Source organism: Ranitomeya imitator, chromosome 1 (genome assembly GCF_032444005.1).
Source record: "Ranitomeya imitator isolate aRanImi1 chromosome 1, aRanImi1.pri, whole genome shotgun sequence".
Lineage (NCBI taxonomy): Eukaryota > Metazoa > Chordata > Amphibia > Anura > Dendrobatidae > Ranitomeya > Ranitomeya imitator.
Genome location: NC_091282.1, coordinates 1,249,432,395 through 1,249,457,452, shown reverse-complemented (window position 1 = coordinate 1,249,457,452; position 25,058 = coordinate 1,249,432,395). Strand labels below are relative to the sequence as shown.

At 46.8% G+C, this 25,058-nt stretch overlaps 1 protein-coding gene across 1 annotated transcript in view; it reads left to right on the top strand.

Moving 5' to 3' along the window:
* LOC138657482 (vomeronasal type-2 receptor 26-like) overlaps positions 1-25,058 on the top strand; it is a 121,619-nt gene that overhangs the window by 53,025 nt on the left and 43,536 nt on the right. The window lies entirely within an intron of this gene.

The following is a 25,058-nucleotide window of genomic DNA, read 5'->3' as shown; positions in this document are numbered from 1 at the left end:
AGACTAAGTATACAGTTGTGAGCTAATATTCTTTGCCTCGGAACCTTTATGAATATTGTCTCATTCCCAGAGTATTAACATCAGCCCCCAGCCGTCAGCTTTCCCTCTGCTCATTATGAAAATTACAGGGGACTCACACTTTTTTTTCTTAATTACTTTTTAATTTGTAAGCAAGAACAGTAAGGTTACATGAGTTTATAGCAGTTGTTTTTCTTGCTTTGCAAGTGCCAGTGCGAGACTGATGAAGGGCTCCAAGTCTGGCTCTCATCACTCGGACATTCAACAGTCCAGAACTGGGGCTACTGTGAGACCCGGTGTCAGGCGTCAGGATTCTCCCACTGCTTGGGATAGATCCCAAGCCTTATCTGCCTCTGCAGTCCCCCTTTGAGGCTCGGCCACCATGGGTGCAGCTCAGCATTGACGCCGGTCCCAGCATCTAGCTCAGGCTCGATGAATTCATTTGGTTGCTGCTGGTTCTACATCCAAGTCTATGGTATCCAGCGTTAGGCACCTGGGGCTTGATGCTCTCACGTCTAAGTCCAGAAATCACCATACTGATCATGCCTGTGATGTGGTGGTATTTCATTGGTGGTTGGACATTTCCTGTCCTGTTGACGTGGCAGTTTTGGATTGGCCCATGGATGACACGCCAGTCAACTGGACATTAGGGTTGAGCGAAACGGGTCGAACATTTTCAAAAGTCGCCGACTTTTGGCTAAGTCGGGGTTTCATGAAACCCGATCCGACCCCTGTGCGGGGTCGGCCATGCGGTACGCGACTTTCGCGCCAAAGTCGCGTTTCAATGACGCGAAAAGCGCCATTTCTCAGCCAATGAAGGTAAACGCAGAGTGTGGGCAGCGTGATGACATAGGTCCTGGTCCCCACCATCTTAGAGAAGGGCATTGCAGTGATTGGCTTGCTGTCTGCGACGTCACAGGGGCTATAAAGAGGCGTTCCCGCCGACCGCCATCTTACTGCTGCTGATCTGAGCTTAGGGAGAGGTTGCTGCCGCTTTGTCAGAAGCAGGGATAGCGTTAGGCAGGGTCCATTAACCACAAAACCGCTTGTGCTGCAGCGATTTGCACTGTCCAACACCACCCTCGGTGTGCAGGGACAGTGGAATTTTTTTTTTTTTTTTTTTTCCCCTCAGCGCTGTAGCTCATTGGGCTGCCCTAGAAGGCTCCCTGATAGCTGCATTGCTGTGTGTACGCCGCTGTGCAAACCAACTGCTTTTTTCAAAGCACAAATCCTCTTGTTCCTTCCTTTCTGCACAGCTATCTTTTTTGTTTGTCCACACTTTTTATTTCATTTGTGCATCAGTCCACTCCTTATTGCTGCCTGCCATACCTGGCTGAGATTACTGCAGGCAGGGAGATAGTAGCTGCCTGCCATACCTGGCTGAGATTACTGCAGGCAGGGAGATAGTAATTGTAGGACATTCCCTGTTTTTTTTTTTTTTTTTTTTTTGGTGGGAGATTAAGATTGGCAATTTGGCATTTCTGCTAGAGTGCCATCCCTGTGTGTGCCATCTCTCTCACATAGTGGGCCATAGAAAGCCTTTTCATTTTTCTGTATTTTTTTTTGTGGGGTGTATAAATTCTCCCTGATAAAAATACAGTGGGAGATTAATATTGGCCTTTGGGCTTGTGTGCCAGTCCTGAGTGTGCCATCTCTCTCACAAATAGTGGGCCATAGAAAGCCTATTTTATTTTTTTTTGGGTTTTATAAATTCTCCCTGAAAAAAAGGGAGATTAATATTGGCCTCTGGGCTTCTGTGCCAGTCCTGAGCGTGCCATCTGTGCCAGTCCTGAGCGTCCCATCTCTCTCACAAATAGTGGGCCATAGAAAGCCTATTTAATTTTTTTTTTGGTTTTATAAATTTTCCCTGAAAAAAGGGAGATTAATATTGGCCTCTGGGCTTGTGTGCCAGTTGTGAGCGTGCCATCTGTGCCAGTCCTGAGCGTGCCATCTCTCTCACAAATAGTGGGCCATAGAAAGCCTATTTAATTTTTTTTTTGGTTTTATAAATTTTCCCTGAAAAAAGGGAGATTAATATTGGCCTCTGGGCTTGTGTGCCAGTTGTGAGCGTGCCATCTGTGCCAGTCCTGAGCGTGCCATCTCTCTCACAAATAGTGGGCCATAGAAAGCCTATTTAAATATTTTTTTGGTTTTATAAATTCTCCCAGAAAAAAAGGGAGATTAATATTGGCCTCTGGGCTTCTGTGCCAGTTGTGAGCGTGCCATCTGTGCCAGTCCTGAGCGTGCCATCTCTCTCACAAATAGTGGGCCATAGAAAGCCTATTTAAATATTTTTTTGGTTTTATAAATTCTCCCAGAAAAAAAGGGAGATTAATATTGGCCTCTGGGCTTCTGTGCCAGTCCTGAGCGTGCCATCTGTGCCAGTCCTGAGCGTCCCATCTCTCTCACAAATAGTGGGCCATAGAAAGCCTATTTTATTTTTTTTTTGGGTTTCAGAAATTCTCCCTGGAAAAAAAAAGGGAGATTAATATTGCCCTTTGGGCTTGTGTGCCAGTACTAAGCGTTCCATCTCTCTCTCTCTCTCAGTCAGTGGGCCATAGAACGCCTATTTTTGGTTTTATTTGTTTTCTAAATTCTCCCTGAAAAAATCATTTTATTTTATTTGGTTTCTAAATTCTTCCTGATAAAATCATATTTTTTTTATTATTTTTTTTTCTAAAGTCTCCCTGAAAAAAAAAAAAAAAAAAACAACCAAAAAAAACAGTGGGAGATTAATATTGGCCTTTCTGCTTGTGTGCCAGTCTTGACTCCTGGGTGCGTCATCTCTCAGTCAGTGGGCCATAGAACGCCTATTTTTGGTTTTATTTGTTTTCTAAATTCTCCCTGAAAAAATCATTTTATTTTATTTGGTTTCTAAATTCTTCCTGATAAAATCATATTTTTTTTATTATTTTTTTTTCTAAAGTCTCCCTGAAAAAAAAAAAAAAAAAAACAACCAAAAAAAACAGTGGGAGATTAATATTGGCCTTTCTGCTTGTGTGCCAGTCTTGACTCCTGGGTGCGTCATCTCTCAGTCAGTGGGCCATAGAACGCCTATTTTTGGTTTTATTTGTTTTCTAAATTCTCCCTGAAAAAATCATTTTATTTTATTTGGTTTCTAAATTCTTCCTGATAAAATCATATTTTTTTTATTATTTTTTTTTCTAAAGTCTCCCTGAAAAAAAAAAAAAAAAAAACAACCAAAAAAAACAGTGGGAGATTAATATTGGCCTTTCTGCTTGTGTGCCAGTCTTGACTCCTGGGTGTGCCATCTCTCTCTCTCTCTCTCTCCAATTGTGGTCCATAGAAAGCCTACATTTTTTTTCCTTGATTTGGGTTCCAAAATCTACCAGAGAAAATAACTCCATCAATCATTGGTAGAAAAATATTGGCCTCTGGGCTTGTGTGCCACTCCTGATTCCTGTGTGCGTCATCTCTCACTCAGTGGCCCATAGAAAGCATATAGTTTGTTACATTTGTTTTCTAAATTCTCCCTGCAAAAATCTATTTTTTTTTTTTTGGGGGGTTTCTAAAGTGTTCCTGAAAAAAATAAAAATAAAAAAAAAATAATAGTGTGACATTAATATTAACATTTGTGCTTCAGTGACAGTCCTGCGTGTGGGGCATCTCTCTAATTTGCAGCCACCAAAAAAAGAGTGTGTAACATTGGGCCTGATTTTCGCTGTGGTCTCACCAACCTGTAAAGGGGTAGCTAAATCATACTGAAGTTATAGCTCACCGTGTAAGTTGTGTGACTGCAACAAATAACGTTAGTTTGGTTACGTTTTTAAAACAATGAGGAAGTCTAGTGGAAGAGGTCGTGGCCGGGGGCGTTCATTGTCAGCTGGTAATGAGGGTAGTGGTAGTGGTGGAGCATCAGGTGGTCGTGGGGGAAAAAATATTGCACCTAAGTCTGGAGCTGTGGAGCCAGGTTCGTCGTCCGGCTACACAAGGCCTCGAACGCTCCCTTTTCTGGGATTAGGAAAACCGCTTTTAAAGCCGGAGCAGCAAGAGCAAGTTTTGGCTTATCTTGCTGACTCAGCCTCTAGCTCTTTTGCCTCATCTCGTGAAACTGGTAAAAGTAAAAGCAGCGCGTCGTTAGTGGATGTTCACGGTCAGGGACAAGTCACTTCCTTGTCCTCTTCAGCAAAAACAACAACAGAGAAGAATGCAGCAGGCGACACAACGGGTTACTCCATGGAGCTCTTTACACATACCGTCCCTGGCTTAGAAAGTGAAGCAGTTAACAGTCCATGCCCATTACAAATTGAATCTGACATGGAGTGCACTGACGCACAGCCACAGCCAGACTACTATGCTGGTCCTTTGACTCAGACCACAACATTGCCCTCGCAGGGTGCTGATCAAGAATCAGACCCTGATGAGACTATGTTGCCCCATCACGAACGCTATACCACCGAACGACACGGTGACACAGACGAAGTTGCGCAGGAGGTACAAGAAGAGTTATTAGATGACCCAGTTCTTGACCCCGATTGGCAGCCATTGGGGGAACAGGGTGCAGGCGGCAGCAGTTCTGAAGCAGAGGAGGAGGAGGGGCCGCAGCAGGCATCAACATCGCCACAGGTTCCATCTGCCGGGCCCGTATCTTGCCCAAAACGCGTGGCAAAGCCAAAACCTGGTGGAGGACAGCGTGGCCATCCGGTTAAAGCTCAGTCTGCAATGCCTGAAAAGGTATCCGATGCTAGAAAGAGTGCAGTCTGGCATTTTTTTAAACAACATCCAATTGATCAGCGCAAAGTCATCTGTCAAAAATGTTCTACTTCCTTAAGCAGAGGTCAGAATCTGAAAAGTCTCAATACTAGTTGCATGCATAGACATTTAACCACCATGCATTTGAAAGCTTGGACTAACTACCAAACGTCCCTTAAGGTTGTTGCACCCTCGGCCAATGAAGCTAGTCATCAACGCAACATCCCTTCCGGCAGTGTAGGACCACCATTTAGCGCACCACCTGCTGTATCTGTGCAGGTATCTTTGCCAGGCCAAAGCAGTCAGGGTCAGGGAATCACCAGTTTCGTAGTAGGAAACACTGCATCTAGGGCACCGGCGGCAACAATACCATCTCCCACCGTCTCTCAGTCTGCCATGTCCACCGGCACCCCCGCTAGTTCCACGATCTCCAGCTCTCCAGTCCAGCTCACCCTACATGAGACTATGGTTAGAAAAAGGAAATACTTAGCCTCGCATCCGCGTACACAGGGTTTGAACGCCCACATAGCTAGACTAATCTCGTTAGAGATGATGCCCTACCGGTTAGTTGAAAGCGAAGCTTTCAAAGACCTGATGGACTACGCTGTACCACGCTACGAGCTACCCAGTCGACACTTTTTTTCCAGAAAAGCCATCCCAGCCCTCCACCAGCATGTTAAAGAGCGCATCGTCCATGCACTCAGGCAATCTGTGAGCACAAAGGTGCACCTGACAACAGATGCATGGACCAGTAGGCATGGCCAGGGACGTTACGTGTCCATCACGGCACACTGGGTAAATGTGGTGGATTCAGGGTCCACAGGGGACAGCAAGTTTGGGACAGTTCTGCCTAGCCCACGGTCTAGTAAACAGTTGTCTGTAGCCGTTCGCACCCCCTCCTCCTCCTCCTCCTCGTCCTCCTGCAGAAGCAAGAGCTCGTCCACAGACCGCAGTCGCACAAACACTCCATCCGCACCTGCCACTGTTGCACACCAGGTCTCCCATTATGGGGCAGCTACTGGCATACGTCAGCAGGCTGTATTGGCTATGAAGTGTTTGGGCGACAATAGACACACCGCGGAAGTTCTGTCCGAGTTCTTGCAGCAAGAAACGCAGTCGTGGCTGGGCACTGTAGATCTTGAGGCAGGCAAGGTAGTGAGTGATAACGGAAGGAATTTCATGGCTGCCATCTCCCTTTCCCAACTGAAACACATTCCTTGCCTGGCTCACACCTTAAACCTGGTGGTGCAGTGCTTCCTGAAAAGTTATCCGGGGTTATCCGACCTGCTCCTCAAAGTGCGTGGACTTTGCGCACATATCCGCCGTTCGCCTGTACACTCCAGCCGTATGCAGACCTATCAGCGTTCTTTGAACCTTCCCCAGCATCGCCTAATCATAGACGTTGCAACAAGGTGGAACTCAACACTGCACATGCTTCAGAGACTGTGCGAACAGAGGCGGGCTGTTATGTTTTTGTGGGAGGATACACATACACGGGCAGGCAGTAGGATGGCAGACATGGAGTTGTCAGGTGTGCAGTGGTCGAAGATTCAAGACATGTGTCAAGTCCTTCAGTGTTTTGAGGAATGCACACGGCTGGTTAGTGCAGACAACGCCATAATAAGCATGAGCATCCCCCTAATGCGTCTGCTGATGCAAAGTTTGACGCACATAAAGGATCAGGCGTCTGCACCAGAGGAAGAGGAAAGCCTTGATGACAGTCAGCGATTGTCTGGTCAGGGCAGTGTACATGACGAGGTACCGGGCGAAGAGGAGGTGGAGGATGAGGAGGATGATGGGGATGAGTATATTTTTAATGAGGAAGCTTTCCCGGGGGCACGGGAAATTGGTGGCGTGGCAAGGCCGGGTTCTGGTTTTTTGAGGGACACAAGTGACGTAGATTTGCCTGCAACTGCCCCTCAACCAAGCACAACCGCAGATTTGACAACGGGAACTTTGGCCCACATGGCGGATTATGCCTTGCGTATCCTCAAAAGGGACACACGCATTACAAAAATGATGAACGATGACGATTACTGGTTGGCCTGCCTCCTTGATCCTCGCTATAAAGGCAAATTGCAAAATATTATGCCACATGAGAACTTGGAACTAATATTAGCAACAAAACAATCAACTCTTGTTGACCGTTTGCTTCTGGCATTCCCTGCACACAGCGCCCGTGATCGTTCTCACACGAGCTCCAGGGGCCAGCAGACCAGAGGTGTTAGAGGGGCAGAAATCAGAAGTGGCGTTGGACAGAGGGGTTTTCTGACCAGGTTGTGGAGTGATTTTTCTATGACCGCAGGCAGGACAGGTACTGCAGCATCAATTCAAAGTGACAGGAGACAACATTTGTCCAGTATGGTTACAAACTATTTTTCATCCCTTATCGACGTTCTCCCTCAACCGTCATTCCCATTTGATTACTGGGCATCCAAATTAGACACCTGGCCAGAATTGGCAGAATATGCATTGCAGGAGCTTGCTTGCCCGGCAGCTAGTGTCCTATCAGAAAGAGTATTCAGTGCTGCAGGTTCAATACTAACAGAAAAAAGGACTCGTCTGGCTACCCAAAATGTAGATGATCTAACCTTCATTAAAATGAACCACAACTGGATTTCAAAATCTTTTGCCCCACCCTGCCCGGCTGACACCTAGCTTTCCTATGAAAAGGTCTTGCCTGTGGACTATTCTGAATGACTTTTCCAATCTCGTAATTTTCTTCACCTGATTGTCCAGCATACGACATGTTTCCACCTCACGAAATGGCCAAACTCCCCACACGGGGCCGTGCTATCGCCACTTTGCGCTTGGACCCTTGAGAGTGCTGTTTGTCTGAAGAGGTGGGTGTGGCCGCTTTTGGTCGACGGCACTGCCACTGGGTCCCTCATAGTACAATAAAGTGTCTCTGGCGGTGGTGGTGCGCACCCAACGTCAGACACACCGTTGTAATATGAGGGGCCCTGTGCCTGTACCGCCGGCCACAAGACAGTTCCCCCCCCCAGCTCAAACAGTGCTCTACCACTAGCAAAATTATCTCTCACAGCTTCACCAATGTGTAGTCTAGCCGCTGACATCCTTCAATGCCTGGCACTGACAATACCATTGTTTTGACATTTTTGTTATGTTAGGCCTTCGAAGCCTGTCTGCGGTCCCTTCTTTCTACAACTACTACACTGACCAGGCCACTGCTGGCCGTGTTACCCTGGAACCAATTTAAAAGTGCCTACAGTCAGCCCAATTTTGTTATGTTAGGCCTTCGAAGACTGTCTGCCGTCACTCCTTCCACTAGACTTCCACTGACCATACACTGCTGCCCATGTACCCCTGGAACCAATTTAAAGTGCCTACAGCCAGCCCAATTTTGTTATGTTAGGCCTTCGAAGCCTGTCTGCGGTCACTCCTTCCACTAGACTTCCACTGACCAGACCACTGCTGCCCGTGTACCCCTGGAACCAATTTAAAATTGCCTACAGCCATGTGTTATTATTTTAGGCCTTCGATGCCTGTCTGCGGTCACTCCTTCCACTAGGCCTCCACTGACCACACCACTGCTGTCCGTGTACCCCTGGAACCAATTTAAAATTGCCTACAGCCATGTGTTATTATTTTAGGCCTTCGATGCCTGTCTGCGGTCACTCCTTCCACTAGACTTCCACTGACCAGACCACTGCTGCCCGTGTACCCCTGGAACCAATTTAAAAGTGCCTACAGCCAGCCCAAGTTTGTTATGTTAGGCCTTCGATGCCTGTCTGCGGTCACTCCTTCCACTAGGCCTCCACTGACCACACCACTGCTGTCCGTGTACCCCTGGAACCAATTTAAAATTGCCTACAGCCATGTGTTATTATTTTAGGCCTTCGATGCCTGTCTGCGGTCCATTCTTTCAACTACTACTACACTGACCAGGGCACTGCTGGCCGTGTACCCCTGGAACCAACATCAGAAAATATAAAAATAAGTATTTTGCTTATAAAAAAGAAAATACTGGTGAGATATCAAATGCAGACATTTTAACATTAAAAACAAACACACAACTCTAATCTGGTACAGTACTAAAAATGGCCACCAGCTACAATTACTTTCTCCTGCAAGTAGTTAACTGAAAGTTTTTTTAAATTGAAAACACACATATGGCATCCACCGAGTGTTGTCCTGTCGCGTCTTCTTTATATTATTGCCGAGAAGATGCAAAATAATGAAAATAATAAAATCATTAATTACCAAAATAATAGATACAGGAAAGAAATATATCTTGGTACCGTGTTAGCCAGTGGATAGAAAAATATTTAGAATTGAGAGTCCTCAGTGGTTGATACCTTTTAATGGCTAACTGAAAAGATGGTAACAAATTGCAAGCTTTCGAGACTACACAGGTCTCTTCATCAGGCAAAGACTAAAACAAATTCTGAAGAATCACATATTTATGCACAACATAGTATAGGAAAAAAAAAAAAAAAAAAAAAAACCATGGATAAGCCAGGTGACATGAAGCAGAATTACCATGGGTGATAAACAGTTACGTCCATAAATATTGGGCCAATTCTTAGATAAGGATTGTTTTATTGTCCTGTGATTAGGGTCTCTGTTTTAATGACCCTTCATGGTCTGAGGGGCAAGTTCCTTAGTTGATGTAAAAAGACATAAATCCATGTAATGGATGACATGGATTTATGTCTTTTTACATCAACTAAGGAACTTGCCCCTCAGACCATGAAGGGTCATTAAAACAGAGACCCTAATCACAGGACAATAAAACAATCCTTATCTAAGAATTGGCCCAATATTTATGGACGTAACTGTTTATCACCCATGGTAATTCTGCTTCATGTCACCTGGCTTATCCATGGTTTTTTTTTTTTTTTTTTTTTTCCTATACTATGTTGTGCATAAATATGTGATTCTTCAGAATTTGTTTTAGTCTTTGCCTGATGAAGAGACCTGTGTAGTCTCGAAAGCTTGCAATTTGTTACCATCTTTTCAAAATAATAGAGAAAGTCAACACCACATTGCAAATAAACATTCATTCCAAATAAAGAAGCAGGGCGCGTCCGAGGGTGAGTATATACCTAATAAGAATATAATCACCCTCGGACGCGCAATGCTTATTTCCAACAGCCTTCCTTCCTAAGAATCAGCCCTTCCGTCGTGTAGAGAGACGTTGTGTTACACTCCAAGGTGTTCCCCAGGTTGCCTTTCCTGAGCTTCGATCTTCCGGCTCTCGTTTAGTAGTTCTTGGAAACTACTCTGCATTAGGCCTTCAAATTGGGTATGGGGTGTAGAGAGATGGTGTGTTCCACTCCAAGGTGTTCCCCAGGTTGCCTTTCCTGAGCTTCGATCTTCCGGCTCTCGTTTAGTAGTTGTTGGAAACTACGCTGCATTAGGCCTTCAAATTGGGTATGGGGTGTAGCGAGAGGGTGTGTTACACTCCAAGGTGTTCCCCAGGTTGCCTTTCCTGAGCTTCGATCTTCCGGCTCTCGTTTAGTAGTTCTTGGAAACTACACTGCATTAGGCCTTCAAATTGGGTATGGGGTGTAGAGAGAGGGTGTGTTACACTCTAAGGTGTTCCCCAGGTTTCCTTGCCATTGCTTCGGTCTTCCGACTCTCGTTTAGTAGTTGTAGAAAAGTACACTGCATTAGGCCATACAAAATGGGTATGGGGTGGAGAGAGATGGTGTGTTACACTCCAAGGTGTTCCCCAGGTTGCCTTTCCTGAGCTTCTATCTTCAGGCTCTCATTAAATTGTGGTTAAATGGAACAACTGCATTTGGCGTACTAGTTGGTTTGGGGCCTACTATCGGTGTCTGCCACTCCTTGCTGTTCTCCTCCACTGAACAAAGCTGTGCCGCCTGTTTACTACGGTTGCCAATTTTGAACTGCATTTCGACTACTTACTGATTTGGCCCTACTCTCTGTGTCAGCCTCTCATTCCAGTTGTCCTCCACTGCAATGCCCCCTGGTTATTCCTGTGTTACCAATTTTGAACTGCATTTAGCCCACTTTCTTCTTTGGGCCTATATCTGTGTTTCCACTTCATCGTGCCCATTGCCCAGCCAGTGATAGATGAGTCTGCTGGTACATTGACCCATAACGCAACATTCCCCGTGCACGCTACACAACAACATTGTGACCCTGCTGAAAGTCAGGTTGCTCTTCCCGCATACCATACCACCTTACACGGGGACAAAGAGGAAGGTGCAGATGAAAGTGCAGGTTCCTTCATCAGGTGGGGGGAGGAATACTAGTTGGCGACGTCACTGGCACAGGGCCTCTCATAGTACGCAAAAGTGTTGCTGCCGGTGGGAGGCGCCCCCGCCGTGCAAACACACCGCTGTACTTTGAGGGGCCCTGTGCCAGTGCCAATGCCAACGAGTGGGCCCCCCCTGCTTGCTCAGGTTCACAGCACTTGCAAAGTTGAAATACTTACCTCTCCCTGCTCCACTGCCGTGACGTGGTCCAGATTTCCTGGGCCCACTAATTACTTGAACCAGCCCTACCCCCCACAACTTTAGCCAAATGACCCCCAATTTCAAATGCCTTCCAATTATTATAAGGTAAATTACGCTTGACAAGCTTCATTAAGAAGAATGGATGGTTTTGACATTAAAATGGCCACTCTAGGTGTTTTCCTGGCCCCCACTCACTGCCGACTATGCTGCCCCATTGACTTGCATTGGGTTTCGTGTTTCGGTCGATCCCGACTTTACGTCATAATCGGCCGATTTCACTCGACCCGACTTTGGACATAGTCGGGTTTCGCAAAACCCGGCTCGACTCTAAAAAGGTCAAGGTCGCTCAACTCTACTGGACATGAGTGTTTGGGGAGCCTAAGGTAAAAAAGACCCCCAGTGGTGCACGCTAGTATCATTTATGTGTGGCTATGTGAGTGAAGACTCTACCACTCTGTCTTCAAGCATTGTATGTCTGCCTAACTTAGGACTGTACACGTAGGCAGGCAGCTAGCAACAGTTGGGGCAATTAGCTATTTGGCTTAGCATCTGTTACCTACATGTGTGCGGTTAGTACAGAAGAGTCAGGGTTTAATACTCAGCATCTGTTTCGTTCAGCTCATGTGCTTGTCCTGTGAGGTTTAACAGGACATAGCACTTAGTATTCATTTGTACTGTTTCTTTCCTGTGGAGTAACAGAGCTTGGAACTTAGCGTCTTATCACACTGAGTGACGTCAACTCAGTGTGTATAAGTAATCGCTCGCCGTGTGTTTTTTCATTGCTCACTAGAAGCAGTTTTACATATCTGCACAGTGGACCCCGGGTTGTGATTGCAATTTATTATTTATTTTAATTAGTGCAATACCCCATCTCTACAACCGGTAGCTTGAACTTTAGATCACCAGAGTTCAGAGACATCGGTTCTCCCAGCAGATGCGAGGCCTGGAAACCTCCTATGAAACTTTGAGAGACATTTTAAGGTTCCGGAAGTTTCCAGCTGCAGGAACCCATGAAGGCTGTAAGCTAAGATGACCTTGTGAGTGTCTTTTACAGTACTAGTAAATAAATAAAATATAGACAAAAAATGGAATGGGGTCCCGTATAAATTTCATAAACATCTGAGGGAAAGTTGATGGCTGGGGACTGATGTTGATATTCTGGGAAAGAGGCAATATTCATAAAGGTTACCAGGCTATTAATACCAACTCACAGCTGTAAACATAGCCTTTCCTGGTTATTAAAATGGGTAATTCCCTCAAAATATTACATAGGGTTCCCCTGTATTTTTGATAACCAGCCCTACGGGATTCAACCCTCAGCTGTTAGCTTAAGCCTAAGTCTAGTTATCAAGAATAGAAAGGTCCACACTCCATATTTTTTAATTATTTAAATAAATAATTAAAAACAATGTGGGGTCTCCCTCATTTTTGACAACCAGCCAAGCTAAAGCAGACAGTTGGGGGCTATTATTTTCAGGCTGTTAAGGGGCCATGGATATTGGACCCCACTCAAGTCTAAAAATAGCAGCCCACAGCCTCTCAGAAAAGGTGTGTCTAATAGGTGAGCAAATTCTGGTGCTTTGCCTGGCTCTTCCCACTTGCCCTGTGGCGGTGGCAAGTGGGGTTCATATTTGTGGGGTTGTCCAGTGACATCAAGCCCACGGCTTAGTATTGGAGAGGTGTCTTTAATATAAAAAAAGTTTCACGGTGCAGCGCTCATATCACCGAGGTCCCCACAGTTCAGGGGCCCGACTGTGAATGCATCCTCAGTGACTGGTGGAAACCTCAATGATGTCATTGCTTATAGTCACCTCTCCAATAGTAACCTCTGGGCTTGATGGCACCTTACAATACAAAGGTGACATCAACCTCCAAATATTATCCCACTTGGCGCAGCATTAGGGCAAGTGGGAAGAGCCAAGCAAAGAATCAGAATTGGCACATCTAATAGATATGTCTTTTCTGGGACTGCTGCGGGCTGCTATTGTTAGGCTGGGAGGGAAATATCTATGGCCCCTTCCCAGCCTGGGAATACCAACCTCCAGCTGTCTGCTTTAGCTTAGATGGATTGTTAAAACAGCACAGGTGCTGACTGATGAATATTTCCATCATGGGTGCTTGATCTTGCTGTTATCAGCTGCTGCAGGCATATGCTGATGGGAGCATTAGTCACATCAGCCGATGCCTGTGACCGAAGGTAAACTGTTTACCTCCGATCACAGCTGAGAGCTCATGCTGTCATCTGCCTGACAGATCAGTAATGATAACCACACAGGTCTCCGGCAGACCCTGGATTGTCATGCCAACCCATCTGTGCCCCGAGGATATGTGACAGGGGTGCCGATGGGTGTGGTTTGTTGAGCACCTCCAGCATCTGCATGGTAAATGCTGTTACTCGATATGTAAATAGCGGCTGGTGGATCACGATTCCACCTGCTGCTGTTAGGGACACATGACAGCTAGTCAGGTCAGCTGTCATTTGCCTGAAAATGTGCAGAAGAGGAGGCGTGGTTTTAGAAGTTCGGTTGCATTTGTCAAAATCGTACGTCAAACAAGTTAGCAAACATTTAAATATTCTCGGATCCGAACTGAACGTCAAAAGGTTCACTCATCTCTTGTAGTCACTTTCCTTCTCACCCAGGTAGACCCCCCGGCTATGCTCATTTTAGCAAAGTGTAATGATTGAAACATTTTTGTGCAACTCTTGCAACCCTTCCAAATGTTTTATTCAAATTGAGGTCTATGAATCATTATATTCCTTATGTTTATAGCAATAGGGTAATTTGTGCATTCAGTAATCACAATGTCCTCACCATTATTTTACATAGATTTTGGATATTGGTCATATTCTATTTGTTTACTTGCATATTAATTTAATGCTTTATATGTGAATGCCAATTTTTATGTGAAACACAACAAGAGGTAGAACCCTCTGACTTAACCTCTTTTCTTGTGGTTTGCAGTGAATTAATTCACATAGAATTTAATTTTGGGGTTGAATTTTCAAATCCTTTTCAAATTAGTTTACGGTAATTTGCTTATATCTTGTCACAAGTTAAATTATTGCAAACAATAAGTCTAAACCCCCATGATATGATGGTAGAAATACATTTTTTGTGACAATACTTTATCTTGTTTTTTAAATTTCAGATAAGTTACGGGGCAAGAGACCCTATACTCAGTGACAGAAGATCGTATCCGCACTTCTTTCGAACAGTCCAGGATAATGAGATGCAATTTGTGTCTTTAGTGAAGTTGTTGATGTATTTTAATTGGAACATGGTTTGTATTTTTGTTACCAATGATGATATTGGAGAGCAGGATCTTCGCTTTCTTAGCACAGAGCTGAGAAAATCTGAAATATGTATTGAAGAAATAATTTTTCTTACAAAAATAGAAATCTTACATTCATCTATCATAAAGAATTTAAAAGCAGAAGTTATTCTACTTTGTGGCACAAGTAGTGGCCTGTTTCAGGCTATTCTAGCTCATTCAGCACAAATGATCAAAAACAAAACTTTTATCTTTTCAACATCTTGGTCACAAGACTCCATTTATTCGTATGGACATTGGATTAATTGTAGCCTTGTATTTAGTCCTGTTAAGTACAGTTTTGATGAGCTGCAGGAAGTTGGCTTTCATCCATCCTCACTACCACATGATCCAATACTAGAAGATCTTTGGATAACTACATTGCATTGTGTTTCAAGGAATGATCTGAAAAATGAGCTATTACATTATAGTGTTGACCAGTTTCCCCTTCATAATTGCACTGGTGAAGAGCGTTTTACAAATGACAGCCATTATTTTAAGGATGGAGTGCCATACAGAGTGTACACGGCTGTAATGATGATGGCTCAAGCACTGGATGACATGTATAAAACCTTAAAAATTAGTGGAATAAACAAGGAAGAAAATTATATTAACAGATATAGAAAAAAAGTAAGAAACCAATAGATAATAACAAACTGACTATTTAAAAAAAGACACAAAAATATACCTACTCAGAAAACCCAGAAAAGAACTGCTCATTTCTCCCTCAATACTCCCCAGCCATCTCACCTTCTCCTCAGAACTGTTCCTCCACATACAATCCTATTTCTCCAGACACACACGGCCGAATCATGTCCTATCCTGCTCCCACCTTCTAATGCTCTGTCTGCTACTCCTCATCTCTGGTGAAGTATCCCCAAATCCCGACCCTCTTCAACAGTTTCCCACACTCATTTCTAATCCCCTGCCACGAACCTCTACACATTTTCACAACTATGATAAACTCATACCCATTCATCCAGCCACTCACTCCCTTGGTCCTCCTACCTGGTGCACTATGGAATGCACGCTTCGTCTGCAATAAACTGCCATTTATCTATGACCTCTTCATCACCAACAAACTCTCCTTCCTCGGCATTACTGAAACCTGGCTCACCCCCTCTGACTCATCCTCTCCAGCTGTGCTTTCCTATGGCAGATTTCACCTCTCTCACACCCCTCGCCCAGCAACAAACATGGTGGAAGGGTTTGCTTGCTCCTGTCCGACACCTGCTCCCTCGTTCGAGGTGCACTCCGTCCGCCTCTATTCCCCCTCCAACCTCCAGCTGGCTGTCATCAATCACCCCCCAGAACTAGCCATCTCCACTTTTCTTGGCCACTTCACCCCCTGACTACTTCATTTCCTCTCTGTTGACATCCCCACTATCATCATGGGTGACTTGAATATCCCCATTGACACTTTCACCTCAGCTACCTCTAAACTTTTGTCACTAACTGCCTCCTTTGGCCTCACTCAATGGTCCTCTGAGGCCACTCACAAAGATGGCCACACGCTGGACCTCATCTTCACCCGCCTCTGCTCCCTTACTAATCTCATTAACACACCCCTCCCCCTGTCTGACCACAACTTACTGACATTCTCTTCCCTCTCCTCTTCTAGTGTGCAACCCCAACTCCACAAACTCATTCACCATCGCAGAAATCTCAAACACCTCAACTTACAATCACTCTCGAAGTCCCTTCTCCCTCTTACAGACATAGCCTCCCTTCATGACACAGATGCTGCTGTCACTTTTTATAACACCACAATAAGAGCAACACTCAATTTGGCCGCCCTACTCATGCCTAGCAAAACTCGTACACTCAACAGGCAGCCCTGGCTGACCAGCTTGACCAAAAACTGAGATGGGCTTCCAGGATCGCTGAGCAGAGATAGAAGCGATCCTGCTCCACCGACCACTTCACTGCATACAAGCAGTCCCTCGCCAGCTTCAAGTCCACACTCACTGATGCAAAACAAACTTAACTTCTCATCTCTCATATCCTCCGTCTCACAACCCTAAACAGCTTTTTAACACATTCAATTCTCTCCCTCCCAATGCCCCTCTTAGCTGCTCAATGCTGTTCCTCCAAAACCAGATTCTCCACCATGACAGAAGATCAGCTCTCCACCCTCGTGTCAAGATCAAACCTCACCACTTGCACACTTGACCGTGCTACCGTCCCACCTCATCCCTAACCTTGCCATGGTCTTCATCCCAACCCTAACACACCTCTTCAACCTCTCACTCACAACAGATGTCTTCCCCTCATCCTTCAAGCATGCTAAGATCACACCCATCCTCAAAAGCCTTCCCTCGACCCATCCTCTGTGTCTAGCTATCACCCGATATCTCATCTCCCTTATGCCCCCAAATTACTGGAAAAACACATCCATCTTGAACTGTCCTCCAACCTCTCCTCCTGCTCCCTCTTTGACTGGTAACAATCATGGCTTCCGACCCCATCATTCAACTGAATCTGCCCTAACTAAAGTCACCAATAACCTACTAACTGCCAAGAGCAAGTGACGCTACTCTGTCCTCCTCCTGGACCTGTCTTCTGCCTTTGACACGGTGGACCACTCCCTTCTGCTACAGAGCCTCTCATCTCTTGGCACCACAGACTTGGTCCTATCCTGGATCTCGTCATATCTGACAGATGGAACATTCAGTGTCTCCCTCCCTCACACCACCTCCTTACTTTGCCCCTTGTCTGTCGGTGTTTCTCAAGGCTCTGTTCTAGGACCCCTACTCTTCTCCATCTACACCTTCAGCCTGGGACAGCTCATAGAATCCCACAGTATGCAGTATGATCTCTACGCCGATGACATGCAGATCTACCTATCCGGACCTGACCTCACCTCTTTACTTACCAAAATCCCAAACTGTCTGTTTGCTATCGCGGCCTTCTTTTCTGCTCGGTTTCTAAAACTGAACATGGAAAAAACAGAATTCATCATCTTTCCTCAATCTCACTCTACACCTCTATGACCTATTCATAAATGTTAATGGCTGGTCACTTTCTTCAGTCCCACATGCCCGGTACCTCGAGGTGATCCTTGACTCTGCCCTCTCTTTCAAGCCAAACATCCAAGCCCTTGCCTCCTCCTGCCGTCTCAAACTCAAAAATATTTCCCGCATTCCTTCACCGCGTCACCTCAAAAACACTACTGCATGCCCTTATCATCTCCCGCCTTGACTACTGCAACCTCCTACTCTCTGGCCTCCCCTCTAGCACTCTGGCACCACTCCAATCCATCCTACACTCTGCTGCCCTACTAATCTACCTGTCTCCATGCTATTCCCCAACCTCTCCAAAATGCCAAGCCCTTCACTGGCTTGATATCACCCAGACACTCCAGTTCAAATCCCTTACAATGACATACAAAGCCATGCACAACCTGTCTCCTCCATACATCTGTGAAATGGTCTCCCGGTATTTACCTACATGTGACCTCCGATCCTCTCAAGATCTCCTTCTCTACTCCCTTCTCATCTCTTCTTCCCAAAACCGTATCCAAGACTTCTCCCATGCTTCCCCCATACTCTGGAACTTTCTACCCCAATACATCAGACTCTCGCATACCTTAGAAACCTTCAAAAAGAACCTGAAGACTCACCTCTTCTGATAAGCCTACAGCCTGCAATGATCCTCAACCTACTGAACCGCTACACAACCAGCTCTCCCCTCTCCTAGTGTATCCTCACACATCCCCTGCAGACTGTGAGCCCACGTGGGTAGGGTCCTACCTCCTTATGTACCTGTGTGCCTTGTTTTTTTCTCATGTTTAATTTACTTGTCTATATTTGCCCCCTTTTCACATGTAAAGCACCATAGAATAAATGGCACTATAAAAATGCATAATAATAATAATAATAACAACAGCATATTAACCTGATGCTTTGTACTACTAGTAGTATATGTTCAATAATACTCATATCCTCAGAGAGAAACCTCTAATTGACCAATATTAATAGGTAAATCAGTTGAAATTGCCAGGAAATATAACTTGCAACAAGGTTTATGTTATCATTTTTGTGTACAGTTTCTGTCATTCTACCTGTCAAAGACTTACTGCCAAGTAAAAATGTTTCTCTTTTTCTATTAACTAATATTAATTTGTTTGAGGTTGTTTTTTCTTGTCAAGTTGTTAAGCTGTAATTCTTTTAAATAGTTAATAGATTACTTTAGCTCGGTTAGTCAGACAGAAGCAAAATAAGCACATTTTCAATTGACTTGCTTTTTCTGATGACCTGCTGCCATTTTTTGCTATGAAAGCTTTTATCTTGCATAGTGTACAGCTTGTTCTAAAGCACAATGTTAGGGCTAGCGGAACGCACCAAATAATAAGACTGATAGTGTACGGTGCGTTCGTAGCCCGGGGTCCACCGTGCAGAGATGGAACCTGCTGCTGAGTAATGACGGACTATATGGCGGTACTCATAAGTATACTCGTGTGGGTTAAACTTCACCCAACGTGAAGGAAGCAATCCTGTTGCGTCACAGGGTCGCGGTACCGCACATAGAAGGCGAGCAAGCAGTCAGCGAACTTAACCCCAACTAGGATTGAAGTCCGATTAGACCCTTGCTGGCACAACACCGCAACAGGGTGTGTTAGGCAACTCTTATAATTAGAGCACCGAAGTGCGAACTGTGCCGTGCTGGCAGGCACCACTAAGCACCCAGACGTGGGTCAGGAAGCGCACTACTGGCGCGTGGCGCCGCACTGGCGGTCACAGCAATAGACGCTGATACGTGTGTGACACGTTGAGTGATTTGTCGGGCGCTAGATGGCAACCATACTCCATACGCGAACAGTCATACAATAGGGTAGGATTATTTAATGAACGACTTGCACTCACAACAAACACACATATTCAATTGTACACTAGCGCATGGCCGTGCGGTCATGCGCAGTTTATATAATTGCAGGACAGGAAGTGGCCACAGAAACTTTGCCCTTCCAAGACCTGCCAAGAGGACCAATGGAATGCGCTGCAGAGCCAGAGCACATGACCCTCGATCTCCAACGGGAGATCTTGCTCTGGGCATGCTCAGTGTGCGCAAACAAGGACTTAGTCCCAGGGAAGTCCGCTCGCCGCTGACCAGCACTGACTTTAATGGCAGGAGCTGAAGAAGCAGCAGTAACTCTCTGTACAGAGTGAGAGCGAGCAAGACACTGGGAGCGACGTCCCTGCTGAGCAGACTCTACTGCGGCTGGAGGAGAATGGGAGACCACAGCGGAGACGGATCGAGATTCCCCCTGTGCAGCAGAGGAAACTCGACTCCTAACATTACCCCCCCTCCTAGGGCCCCCCCCTCCTTGGGCCTCGCTACGCTCGAAGGCAGCAATGAGCTGTGGGGCCCAAATGTTTTCAGCAGGCTCCCAAGACCTGTCCTCTGGACCATAACCCTTCCAATCCAACAAATAAAACTTTTTGCCGCGTACCACCTTGCACCCCAAAATAGCGTTCACCTCGTAATCGTCCGTAGACGAACCCGATGTCCCGGCAGATGACTCGGAAAACCGGGACATGTATACGGATTTCAAGAGGGACACATGAAAGGTGTCGGTGATACCCAAGCGTGGAGGAAGAGCCAGGCGGTAGACCACAGGATTAACCTGTTCGAGAACCTTGAAGGGACCCAAGTAGCGAGGAGCAAACTTAGTGGACTCAACTCGCAGCCTGATGTTACGGGTGGAGAGCCACACCAAGTCGCCAGGGGCAAAAGTCGGAGCGGGGCACCGATGAACATCGGCGGAGGACCTCATTCTCTCCTTGGAGGCCCGAATGGCATCCTGCGTGCGATCCCAAATGTCCCGTGCCTCCACAGCCCAGTCTGCCACCCTGGGATCAGCGGAAGACACAGGCATGGGCACAGGAACACGCGGATGCTGGCCGTAATTTAAGAGGAATGGAGTCTGACCGGTAGAGTCGGCTACAGCATTGTTAAGTGCAAACTCTGCCCACGGTAGCAAGGATGCCCAGTCATCCTGTCTGGCAGAAACAAAATGTCGCAGATATGTGACCAAGGTCTGGTTGGCCCTTTCTACCAACCCATTTGTCTCGGGATGATATGCCGAAGAGAGATTTAACTCAATACTGAGTAGACGACATAGCTCCCTCCAGAATCGAGACGCAAACTGGGGACCCCGGTCACTAACAATTTTGTCTGGCATACCGTGTAAGCGAAAGATATGCTTGATAAACAAGACAGCCAACGCCCGTGCAGATGGTAGCCGTGGAAGAGGCACCAAATGCACCATTTTGGAAAAATGATCGGTGATCAACCAGATAATGGTGCAATTACGAGACTTGGGTAATCCCGACCATCTCCCAGGGCCTGTCAGCCACGGGCAGAGGATAAAGCAACCCAGCTGGCCATTGCCGAGGAGTCTTGTTCCTGGCGCAAGAGACACACGCCCAAACGTACTCTGCGACATCACGAGCCATATGCGGCCACCAGTATGTCCTCGCCAGTAACTCTGATGTCCTTTTAGTACCAAAATGTCCACCCACCCTGGACGAGTGCGCCCAAGAGAGAACCTCCGGTCACAAACTAGATGGAACAAAAGTCTTGCCCGGGGGCACAGACTCCAGCGAAACCGGGGCCACGGTTCTCAAACTCTCGGTGGGGACAATAAGCCGAGGCTCCTCCTCCTCCTCCGCAGATGACACAACGGAGCGAGAGAGAGCGTCAGCCCGAATGTTCTTCTCCCAGAAAGGAAATGGAGGGTGAAATGAAACCAGGAGAAGAACAAGGACCATCTGGCCTGGCGAGAATTCAACCGCTGAGCTGTCTGCAGATACACCAAATTTTTGTGATCTGTGAAGACTTGGAAGGGAAAACGTGCTCCCTCCAAGAGATGTCTCCACTCCGAGAAAGCCAACTTCATGGCTAGCAACTCCCTGCCCCCGATGGAATAATTCCTCTCTGCTGGTGCGAAGGTCTTGGAGAAAAAGAAGCAAGGATGCTTCCGACCTTGAGCATCCTTTTGGAAGAGGACTGCTCCAGCACCAACAGAAGAGGCATCCACCTCCATGATAAATGGCTTATCAACATCGGGGCGATGAAGAATGGGAGCGCTAGCGAAGTGTGACTTTATAGAGATAAAAGCCTTGGAGACCTCCTCAGACCACAATTTGGGATTCGCCCCCTTCTTGGTGAGGGCAACCAAGGGAGCTACCAAAGTTGAGAAGTGCGGGATGAACTGGCGATAATAATTAATGAACCCCATAAAGCGCTGCACCGCTTTAAGAGAATGGGGTTCCATAGCCAATCCCTGGGCTGAGATGATGTAGCCTAGGAAAGGTAAGGACTCCTGCTCAAACATACACTTCTCCAACTTGGCATAGAGGGAGTTTGCCCGTAGGAGGTCGAAGACTTTGCAAACATCTCTCCGGTGGGAGTCAATATCTGGAGAGTAGATGAGAATATCATCCAGATAGACTACGACCGAGGTGGAAAGCATATCCCGGAAGATATCATTCACAAAGTCTTGGAAAACGGCTGGGGCATTACAGAGCCCAAAGGGCATCACCAGATATTCATAGTGCCCATCCCTGGTGTTAAAAGCCGTCTTCCATTCGTCGCCCTCACGGATGCGAATCAGGTTGTAAGCACCCCGCAGATCTAATTTAGTAAATACCCTTGCTCCCCAAAGCCTATCGAACAGTTCAGATATCAAAGGCAAAGGGTATTTATTCTTAACGGTGATGGCGTTAAGACCCCTGTAGTCTATGCATGGACGCAATTCCCCACTCTTCTTCTGCACGAAGAAGAACCCTGCCCCAGCAGGTGACACTGACTTCCTGATGAACCCTCTTGCCAGATTTTCCTGGATGTACTGTGACATTGCCTCCGTCTCCGGGAGAGATAGCGGATAGACTTGACCCCGGGGAGGCTCAGCACCAGGCAAGAGGTCAATAGGACAGTCACAGGGGCGATGGGGCGGAAGGGTCTCCGCCGCCTTTTTGGAGAATACGTCTGCATACGACCAATACGGCTTGGGGAGAGAGGAAAGATCTGCGGGTACCTCAGTTGTAGCTACCTGAACGCACTCCTTCTGACACCTACCCCCACAAGATTCACCCCATCCCAGAATTCTGCCTGAGGACCACTCGATATGAGGAGAGTGGTACCGTAGCCAAGGTATTCCCAACAGGACTTCATCAATTCCCTCTGGAATGACGAGCAGGGAAATAATCTCCTGATGAGATGGCGACATGGACAGAGTAAAAGGGATGGTCTGGTGAATTATCTGTGAGGGCAGAGTCGACCCGTTCACCACTCGTACCGTTACAGGTTGAGCTAGCATAACCAGAGATATTGCGTGGCGTTGTGCGAAGGCAGAAGACACAAAATTGCCCCCCGCCCCAGAATCCACGCAGAGCTCTACCGAGTGGGAGAATGAGCCTATAGTAATTGTCCCCTTAAAGGACAATTTAGAGGCAAACGTCGCCGTGTCTAGTGTACCTCCACCTACGACCACTAGACGCTGACGTTTCCTCGACCGGTGAGGACATCTGGTGGCTAAATGTCCAGACTGCTGGCAAACATGACAGACCCTGAGTGCACAAGTGGTCCGGGACTTAGGTCCCGTTTGTGACACTTCCCTGGCCTCATGTGACTCAGGAACCAGGACCGGAGATTCCAGAGGGATGGCGAAAGTAGGAGCCAGCCGAAACCTCTGCCTACACTGGGCTCGCTCTAACCTCCGCTCGTTAAAACGGAGGTCAATTCGAGTGGAGACTGTTATTAACTCCTCCAGTGTGGCAGGAATCTCCCTAGTGGCCAGAGCGTCCTTTACATGGTCAGCCAAGCCCCTCCAAAATATGGGGATAAGAGCTTTATCCGACCAATCCAGCTCAGAAGCTAAAGTGCGGAATTGGACGGCAAAATGACTGACCAAGGACTCACCCTGAGTTAATGCCAGCAGTTGGAGCGCAGTGTCATGGGTGACTTGAGGTCCTAAAAAGACCTGTCTTAAAGTGCTCAAAAACAGAGGAGCACTCCGCACCACATGATTGCCACGCTCCCACAGCGGCGTAGCCCATTCCAACGCACTGTCCGACAATAGAGACACAATAAATCCCACCTTAGCCCGCTCTGTGGGGAAACATGCAGCCAGAAGCTCGAGATGAATAGAGCACTGACTCACGAATCCCCTACAAAATTTGCTATTACCAGAAAATTTTTCTGGCAGCGGGAGGCGAGAAAATGTCGGAACAGGGGTGGCAATGGACAAAGTTGCTGCAGCCACGCTGGCAGCCTGTACAGCAACTGCGGTAACATCCACAGCTGAGGTTGCGCTCTCGAGAGCCGCCAACCTACCCTCCAGCTGCTGTATATACCGCAGGGATTGCTGTTTGTCCATCATCACTAGCCAGACCCTGGCGCTAGTGTAATGTTAGGGCTAGCAGAACGCACCAAATAATAAGACTGATAGTGTACGGTGCGTTCGTAGCCCGGGGTCCACCGTGCAGAGATGGAACCTGCTGCTGAGTAATGACGGACTATATGGCGGTACTCATAAGTATACTCGCGTGGGTTAACTTCACCCAACGTGAAGGAAGCGATCCTGTTGCGCTCACAGGGTCGCGGTACCGCACATAGAAGGCGAGCAAGTAGTCAGCGAACTTAACCCCAACTAGGATTAAAGTCCGATTAAACCCTTGCTGGCACAACACCGCAACAGGGTGTGTTAGTCAACTCTTATAATTAGAGCACCGAAGTGCGAACTGTGCCGTGCTGGCAGGCACCACTAAGCACCCAGACGTGGGTCAGGAAGCACACTACTGGCGCGTGGCGTCGCACTGGCGGTCACAGCAATAGACGCTGATACGTGTGTGACACGTTGAGTGATTTGTCGGGCGCTAGATAGCAGCCATACTCCATACGCGAACAGTCATACAATAGGGTAGGGGTATTTAATGAACGACTTGCACTCACAACAAACACACGTATTCAATTGTACACTAGCGCATGGCCGTGCGGTCATGCGCAGTTTATATAGTTGCAGCACAGGAAGTGGCCACAGAAACTTTGCCCTTCCAAGACCTGCCAAGAGGACAAATGGAATGCGCTGCAGAGCCAGAGCACATGACCCTCGATCTCCAACGGGAGATCTTGCTCTGGGCATGCTCAGTGTGCGCAAACAAGGACTTAGTCCCAGGGAAGTCCGCTCGCCGCTGACCAGCACTGACTTTAATGGCAGGAGCTGAAGAAGCAGCAGTAACTCTCTGTACAGAGTGAGAGCGAGCAAGACACTGGGAGCGACATCCCTGCTGAGCAGACTCCACTGCGGCTGGAGGAGAATGGGAGACCGCAGCGGAGACGGATCGAGATTCCCCCTGTGCAGCAGAGGAAACTCGACTCCTAACACACAGTTCAGTACTAGAGTAGTTCCAAGAGAGGCGTTAAGTCATTAGGTGTTATCCAGCTCTTATCAGGCAATTGATTTCTATGTATAAGTTACCATATTTTGTGAATGATAAGGAGCATCGGATTATAAAATGCACATCAAATTTTGAGAAAAAAAAAAACTTCTTCAGTAAAATA